Source organism: Alligator sinensis, unplaced genomic scaffold (genome assembly GCF_000455745.1).
Source record: "Alligator sinensis unplaced genomic scaffold, ASM45574v1 scaffold313_1, whole genome shotgun sequence".
Taxonomy (NCBI): Eukaryota; Metazoa; Chordata; order Crocodylia; family Alligatoridae; genus Alligator; species Alligator sinensis.
Window position 1 is genome coordinate 171,597 of NW_005841939.1, and position 9,423 is coordinate 181,019.

Here is a 9,423-nt window from a genome sequence, read left to right on the forward strand (position 1 = left end):
GCGACTCTCGGGCTGTGACCCTCTAGCCAATTCGCCACCCACCAGACTGTGTAGTCATCCAAGTCACAGCCTCTTAACTTGTTTACCAACATGGTGTGGGATACCGTATCGAAGGCCTTCCTGAAGTCTAAGTATACGACATCAACCCCTACTCCTGCGTCCAGGCATTTTGTAACCTGGTCATAAAAAGAGACTAGATTAGTCAGGCATGATCTACCTGCTACGAACCTGTGCTGGTTTCCCCTCAGCATAATTTGTCCTGCCGGGCTCTTGCAAATGTGAGCCTTGATAATTTTTTTGAAGACTTTGCCTAGGATGGAGGTGAGACTGACTGGCTTATAGTTGCCTGGGTCCTCCTTCCTCCCCTTCTTGAAATGGGGACCACATTGGCCCTTTTCCAGTCCTCCGGGACCTGGCCCGTGCGCCATGAGTGTTTGAATATTCCCACCAGTGGCTGTGGAATGACGTCAGCCAGTGCCTTCAGTACCCTCGGATGGAGCTCATCGGGGCCTGCTGACTTAAAGGCATCCAGTTCCTCCAAGTGAATCTGTACCATCTCAGGGTGTGTGCATGGCAGTCTGGTGCCTTGCTGCTTCCTCTCTAGAATCCCAGTGATAGCCTTGTCCTGCCCCTCACTTAGGAACATGAGGCAAAGAATTCATTGAGGAGTTCAGCCTTGTCCCCCCTGTCCGTCACCAATTGCTTCTGCCCATTTAGTAGGGGTCCTATTCCACCCTGGGCCTTCCTTTTACTCCCTATATATCTAAAAAAACATATTTTTGTTATCCTTTACTTGGGATGCCATCCTCAGCTCCATGGTAGCTTTGGCCCATCTAACTGCCTCCCTACAAGTGTGAGCAGAGAAGGCAAACTCCTCTTTGGAAGTCTCTCCCCGTTTCCACTTTTTATATGCTCCCCTTTTAGTCTACAGGCTGCCCTGGATTTCTCTGGTCATCCAAGGAAGCCTCCTGGCCCCTTTCCCTCTTTTTCCTTGCATCGGGATCATCTCCCTCTGTGCCCGAAGGATCATTTCCTTAAGGCACAGTCACCCTTCCTGGGCTCCCATCTCTTCAAAACGCCTACTGTGCAGTGTGTCCTTGACTAATCCCCTGAGACAATTGAAATCAGCTTTCCTAAAGTCTAGCACTTTCATCCTATTATTACCTTACCCACTTGACGTCTTATGGTGAATTCTATTATTTGGTGATCACTGTCCCCCAGCTGACTCCCCATCTGTAGGTCCCCTACCATATCATCCCCCGTTGCCAATACCAGGTCCAGTAAGGCATTCCCCCTAGTGGGACAGTGTACCTCCTGCATCAGGTGGAGGTTCTGTACGCAGGCTAGGAACATGTGTGAACGGTGGGACTTTGCTGTCTGTTTCTCCCAGCAGATGTCTGGGTACTTTAGGTCCCCCATGACTACCGCCTCCTTAGTTTTTATCGTCTCTGAGAGCTGCCACAGGAGCCCCGGATCTAGTTCTTCCCCTTGGTGTGGGGGTCTGTAGCAGACCCCTACCACCAAAGCCCTTTCTCCTTGCCCCCCATGTAACCTAACCCACAATCCTTCTTCTTCCTCATCCTTCGATTCCATCTTGATGAGGGTCAATGTATATTGCTCATTTGCATAGAGCGCAACCCCCCACCCTGTCCTTACTGTACAGCCTATAACCACCAATATGTACTGCCCAGTCATGGGAAGAATCCCACCAGGTTTCAGATAGCCCTACTAAGTCGTAGGTGTTTTCTGCAAGCAGGAGCGCTAGTTCATCCTGCTTGTTCCCCATGCTCCTAGCATTAGTATATAGGCTCTTGAGCCCTGTGACTGGTGCCTTTTTTGCCTCCCAGCTCTGATTCCCAAAGGGCCCCTTATTGCTTACCTGCTTATTGCTTAGTTGCATGTCTGTCTTTCTTTTGTTGGTAAAAACTGTTAAATGCTAACAAAATATGGCTTCCATTCCAAAGTGCATCCACCAAAGCATGTCCATTTTTTTCTTACCTGGTTTCTCTGGCAACGAACTTAAGAACTCTATGGCATTGCTAGGATTTTCCTTGTATTTGAGTAAGATATTGATTTCATACTTAGAGAATTAATATGTCCTCTAAAAATCACAGGCAATAGCACTCAACAAATCTGCAGTATAAGGGGGTTTTCTCATCATAATCCATTTTTAGCAGTGGAAGAAGTAGCTATTTCTGATAAGAACACTACAGGGGCTGATGCCTTCTATTTTTAAATGCAGTTTCTGCTCCAGGGGGGTTGAAATTGGGTTCTAATGAGTAGCATCCTAAAGTTATAATGCTATTCTAAATCTCATCTGAGCTGCCCCAAATGTCCAAGGATCCTGGCAACTCTCAGAAAACGTTTTCTTTCCTACTCTCCCACATAGTCAAATATCTTTTAGTTCTTGCAACTGATTTCTCTCCTTTGCTGTTCTCCCCACAGGATCACTCTTCTCTTCTAAAATTCTTTACAGTGAATTGGCACAGCTGTCTTCGTTTCCTGGAGATCAGAGTACAAACATAGGTAGATAATATACATAGTACTTTCCAACAGTTCTCTTACCAAATCCTGTTTCCACAGAGTACATTTTGCACCACTGGGCAATTCAAATATTGATTCAACAGTGGCTGGGACCAGCAAAAATACTGTTACTATTTTTGGGCCTGCCCTGCAGCTATGTTTTCCTTCGTAGAGGGTTTAGAGTACGTTCTACTATCCATTTTGGGATGTTTCACAACCTGCTTAATTTTCAGCCAGTTGCCAAATTAAAGGCTAAAACCCTGGGTATTTTGCTGTGACTTCTACTTCAAAGAGCTTCTCCACTCAGGTGAAAGTCATGAGTAGCTGTTTGCTGTAGCTTTGTATAACCCCAGTTACTTCACAAACATTTATCTTCTCATGATGATGTGGAGTCTAATCCTAAGAACCATCTGGATTCTACTGTACTACATGCAGTATATTGAATAATGGAAGAAATGAAAGAAAAATAGTGGAGACCAAGTTCTTCACTTTAATGAAGAGAGTAACATAGAATTTGTTCTCTGAGACACATGGTAGGTGGTAGGGCTTGGCAACTTTACTTTAAAAAATGTACTAAATGGTGTGAGACACAAACAGTTTTTAATGCAGCACTTTAGAAAGTATAGTTAAATCCTTAAAGAGATTTATGGGACAACACAGTCAAAGACTTTTTGATATAATGTTGAGAACAAAATGAAGGGATATTTGCAAAGAATGAAGGATTCAAGGTCACTCAAGCTTGTCATGCATATACTTTGAGGTCCTGTTATCAATCAATAACTCTGTATTACTTAACTTTAATTTGCCCAGATCTCGAACTTAAAAGCTGGGTGCTTCAGGAATGGACACCTCCTAGTACATCTTTTGGGTGCCACTCAACCTCCATATATAGAATCACAGAATCATAGAAAAGTAGGTTTGGAACAGACCAGGAGGCCATCTAGTCCAAACCCCTGCTCAAAGCAGGACCATCACCAGCTATGTTACCCCAGCCAAGGCTTTGTCTAGCTGGGTCTTAAAAACTTCCAAGGATGGAGACTTCACAACCTCTCTGGGTAACCTATTCCAGTGCTTTACTATCCTCCTACTGAGAACATTTTTCCTGATATCTAACCTAAACTTCCCTGGCTGCAACTTGAGACCAATACTCTTTTTTATGTCATCTTCTACCACTGAGAACAGTTTAGCTCCACCCTCTATAACCACCTTTCAGATAGTTGAATGCTGCTATTAAATCCCCCCCTCAGTCTTCTCTTATCCAGACTAAATAAGCTCATTTCCCTCAGCCTTTCCTTATGTGCCTCAGGCCCCTAACCATTTTTTCTGTCCTCTGCTGAACTTCCTCCAAGTTGTTCATGTCCTTTCTAGAGTGGGGGATCCAAAACTGAATACAGTACTCCAGATGTGGCCTCACCAGTGCAGAATAGAGGGAAATAATTATTCCCTTGATCTACTGGCAGCACTCCTACTAATGCAGTGCAGTATGCTGTTAGCCTTCTTGGCAACTTGGCAAAAGGCTCATATTCAGCTTATTGTCTACTGCAACCCCCAAGTCCAAGTAATATACATTGCCAATAGTCCAAAAATTACAATTTTACAGTTGGAGTGGTAAAAATGCAGCTCAATGTTCTGCATCTAAACTCTCTGTGTATTAAATTTAAATAGGAAAGAAAAAAAAAAAACCTAATTCCCTAAGCTCACAGAGGCTAGTATGTCTTGGAACACTATTTTCTGCCTATTGTTGCTTTTCTAAAGATGGCTTTAACTTCTATAAATAACTTCACAGAACTGATAAATACCCAGTGTTCAATTTTGGTCCATGAATTTGGTCAGCCGCAGTACCCTTTTGTTTATGTCATCTGAATAGCATTACACTTTCATTATGTGAAACGCATAAAATGTAACTAAAGGTACTCAGGAGTCAATAGCAAGGTCATAATTTACTATCAGGATTCTGCTGACATTTACAGACCATTTAAACTTTGTTCTTCTGGTTTATAACATCAGCATCAGCACAATCCTTGAAGTGCATCATTGCCTGCAGTGTGGTTGTAATGGAACTCACATGAATAACTAGCAAAGAATTAGAATTTCTGTTTATGATTTATCTATGCAGCAACTGTAAACATTAAATGAAGAAACTCTTCATTATAAAACAGTTAAATTAATATGAATATTGAGCTGATCCTTTTAAAAAGGGAAACTTTCTGCGGCCTATCAGGCAATGACATTACTGGTATTCTTCATGAATAAAACTAGTATTAAAAGGGTACATTTTCCTCTGCAATGCTGAAGAGTTATCAATTCCTCTATAATCAAACAGCTAAAGCCTGCTTTTAAAAAATTAGCAGAGAAAGGAACCCAGAATATTTCAAACTCATTTAAACATTTGAGGATTTGAATTTTCTACACAATTAAAAGCTGAAAGAGAAGAGTAGATTTTTATTGTTCTTTAAAAAATACTTAGTGGGTGGGAATGCTGTCCCATACTTGAATCCTTGGTTAATAAGTATTATAGCTTCCCAGCATCCAGAAGAAAACCCACTCAGGTGAGGAAGGGGGCCAGAGGGCCCAGAACTACAATTACAGGGGCAAAGAATGAGGGGGGGGAGGGGTAAAGATAGGAATTGTAATCACAGGATCAAAACAAGAGGTCCAGAATGGGATTCTAAAATAGTGCCCATTGCTCTTAGCAGAGAACCCTGGACAGTGTTTACCACTCCCAGGAGTCCATGTATGCCACCAGATGATTTTTTTCCAGATGTTTGGTTTTGAGATGCTGGGAGAGGAAAAAGGAAATGAGCCCCATATCTGCAGGTCAGCCTCTTTTCCACTTAACTTCCTCCCCTGGACTAATAGATGAACACTAGCCAATTGCCCGTCATGAATGACGGACTGTTTCAGGGAGTGTTTACATGCCCCACCCCCACTCACTCTTCGGGGTTGGCTATGTAAATCAGGGGCGGGCAATTATTTAGGTTGGAAGGCTGCTTACTCAGTTTTAGCAAGCTGTCTAGGGTCACACTGGTAGCCCCAACCCTTGGCAGGTGCCCCACCCCCGGTTGCCATCTTGTGACTGGAAGTCCCGCTCCCTAATCCCTGACCTTTGCCACCAGAAGTCCCTCCCCTTGACCCTAGATGTACTCCATTCAGCAAGGTGTTTTGCCATCTTGGAACAAAAAGAAAAAAAATATATATATATATATTCTAAAAAGGAAACATCTACAATATTAATTAATTTGATTTCAAAAAAATGTTTTGTCCAGATTTACATGTGTTTGTGTTGTGTACATAGCGGTGATCGCACAATGGCTTAAAATGAAGCCTTACACCTGTATGTTGTGAAGGGTGGGTATAGGTTTGTGGGGGGCTGAGGGTGTGTGAGTACGTGGGGTGAGGGAGCATGTGGGTGTGCATGGATATGTGGGTGTGGGTGGGTATGGGGTTTGTGGAGGAATGTATGTTGGGGGAGGGTGGCTGGGCTGTTTGAGTGGGGGTCTGCATGTATGGCAGTGCAAAAGGGTGTGGGTGCATGTGTATGGTGGAGTGTGCATGTGGCACTCATTATATGAACACACACATCACCACACTCTGCCCCTGCCTGCATACACGCCCCAACTGCCCCTGCCTGCACACACCCATATCCCCACACTCTGCCCCTGCCTGCATACACCCCCCCCCACACACTCTGCCTCTGCCTGCATACACCCCCCCACTGCCCCTGCCTGCACACACCCATATCCCCACACTCTGCCCCTGCCTGCATACACCCCCCCCACACACTCTGCCCCTGCCTGCACACACACACACCCACACAGTCTGCCCCTGCCTGCACACCCAGCCACACACACACACACACACACACACACACACCTGCTCTTCCCTTGAACACCCCTGATGGGGCTGATGGGGCTCCGTGCTCTTTGGTTCAGTGATGATACAGCCAGGAGCTAGTTGTGCAGAGCAGGGCAGGGGCAGGAAGCAGGGAATGGCTGGGGATGGGCAAGGCTAGGCTGCTCAGTAGTGCTGAGGGCTCTCTCTGGGTCCTACTGCCCCTGGCTATGTCAGCTTTGACAGGCATCCAGGAGCAAGTAAATATTAAACCCTAACATCTCCCTCCGCCTCCTCTCTGTCTCCCTGCCTGAGGAGGCAGAGCTCTCCCAGGCAATCACTGCCAGCCCTCTCCAGGGAGCATGCACATTTGATCAAAAGTGTTATGGGCAGACAGACTAACCCCGTTATTACATTAGAATTTTTATCACAGCTTTGGGGATGCAAATCATCTTCCCACAAGAATACATGCAACAAGCTACTTCCTTGTGGCCCTGTCATTATTTATGAACCAGAGTGCCCTTGTAACACTCAGAAGGGAGTCCATGAATGACTGGTGCCTCCTGAGACTGGGCAAGCACCATGGTGGCAAGTGGTGGCAGCCCACAGCTGCTGGTGACAGCAGTGACAAGCGGTAAGCAGAGACCACCTGCAGCCACTGCCAGTGGTGTCGGTGGTGGGGGGTGGGGTGGTAAGCAGGAACCACCCACAGATGCCACTGGCTGTGTCAGCAGCGAGGGGGGACAGGTTTGAGGAGCAACTGCTTGCAGAAGCTGGCGGCGGCTTCGTCAGTGGCCAATCTCAGGGGAGGCATGTGCCCCACCCACAAACGTCGCCTATTAGGGAGTCAATACCCTATGTGCATTCAGTCTTAGGACGTAGGTAGACAAATGATTGTGCCATTTCACCAAAGTTTGGCTGGATCCACATCTAGCTGTCAGCTCTTTATGGTAAGTATATGTTAAATCAGGGGAGCTTAACCTTGAATGAAATAAAGTTACTTCAGTTGCAGGTTAGGTGTAGATAGGTGAAAGTAGCTGCAATCAGAACAGTTAGCTAACATTCAAAAGAAGAAAGCACCTCCCACTTCCCTCCTCCCCCTCCCACTTTAAAATATTATACTTATTCATCTATTCAGGCCCCTGAACTATTACATTGACATTAGTAGTAAGTTTGGAATGTTGCTGAGGCTTTCTTGTGATATCTTTTATTAGACCATTTGTATAGTTGTGAGATCTGTTAGACAAGCTTTCAGGCACCTGATTCCCTTCCTCACATTTGAGAGAAACCCTTCAGACAACAAAAGTTATCACAAAAAAACCTTGTCTCTTTTGGCATTGATGCTTATCAAATAGGATTATTCTACATTACTATCAAATAGGTCTTTTTGTGTTCCTCTGTTAGAACTCAAACAAGAATAAGAATAGTGATATCAAGAAGCAAGCCTCCATAATTTAATTTATCAACTATTTATCTCATGAACCATCTAGTCCATCTAATAAAGTACACTTACAAAGTTGAGTTATCTATATGTCAGTTTGCCATCATTGATCTATATTCTCCCTCATCTCAGAGAATGTATTTTGAATTTGGTAGAATAATTTCAAGCCAAGGAATATTTTTGCACCTTTGTGGTCACCCCAAAGCACAGAGTTTATACTTCCTTTTGCCTCCTTGAAACGCAGTTATCTCTTTCTCCAAGATTTTGGCTTGTTTTATGCCTTGTTATAAAAGAGTAAAGGGAAGTCCCTTCCAAATGTAGTCATGTGCTCTAAAACAGGTACCTACCTCTTGCACTGGTTGGTAACAGCCTTTTGTTTCTTAGATTTCTCAGAACATTCTTTCCATCTCTGTCACCCTACTTAGAGCAATATGTCTTTCCTCAGTGTTGTCTTTCTTCACAGATCCTTCTCCACAGACCTCCACAGCTCCACAGCTATGTCATCTCTAGAGCATAGGTGCTCAAACTCCAGTCTGCAGGCCAGCTCCAGCCTCTGAGGCCATGCTGTCTGAACCATAGGTCTCCCTACTCATCCAAAAATTTGGCAGCCTTACAGAAGTGGCAGCCTTAATTGCAGCTCTGCCTCTGCCAAATTTCCAGACTCCATGGGCTAGATCTTTTCAGCATGTGAATCACTCTGTAGCAGAATGTAGTGTGTGAGGTTGGGCAAGTGCGCAACTAGGTCATACCCATGAACCAACCATGAGCTGTCCCAGAGCCATGGATTGATCCTGTGCATGGGATCTGGCCCATGGGCTGGCCGCATGTTGCTGTTTTTGCCCACCGGCCCAAAAGATTAAGAACACCGCTCCTTTAGAGGCTGCATTTTCCAGAATGTCATCTTTAAATGTCTGCTTACAGAGCAGGGTTGGGCCAAAAAAAACCAAAGCCAATATCATCCTCTGAGAATAAATGTTTTGATTCTATTTCATCCAACCTTGTAAAATTGCCATAAGTGTAGTTTGACATAGCACTTATGTTCTGTTTGTATGTACTCCTGTATAGTTCCTATAATGGGCAAGCAATATTTTATATTAATTTCTGTCATTTAAAACAGCATGTGTCAAGTAAGGTAACTAGTAGGGTGAAAGTGCTAGACTTTAGGAAAGCTGACTTCAATGAACTCAGGCGATTAGTCAAGGACACACTGCACAGTAGGAGTTTTGAAGAGATGGGAGCCCAGGAAGGGTGACTGTACCTTAAGGAAATGATCCTTCGGGCACAGAGGAAGACGATCCCAATGCGAGGAAAAAGAGGGAAAGGGGCCAGGAGGCTTCCTTGGCTGACCAGAGAAATCCAGGGCAGCCTGTAGACTAAAAGGGGAGCATATAAAAAGTGGAAATGGGAAGAGATTAACAAAGACGAGTATACTTCCTCTGCTCGCATGTGTAGGGAGGCAGTTAGACAGGCCAAAGCTACCATGGAGCTGAGGATGGCATCCCAAGTAAAGGATAACAAAAATTTGTTTTTTAGATATATAGGGAGTAAAAGGAAGGCCCAGGGTGGAATAGGACCCCTACTAAATGGGCAGAAGCAATTGGTGATGGACAGGGGGGACAAGGCTGAAC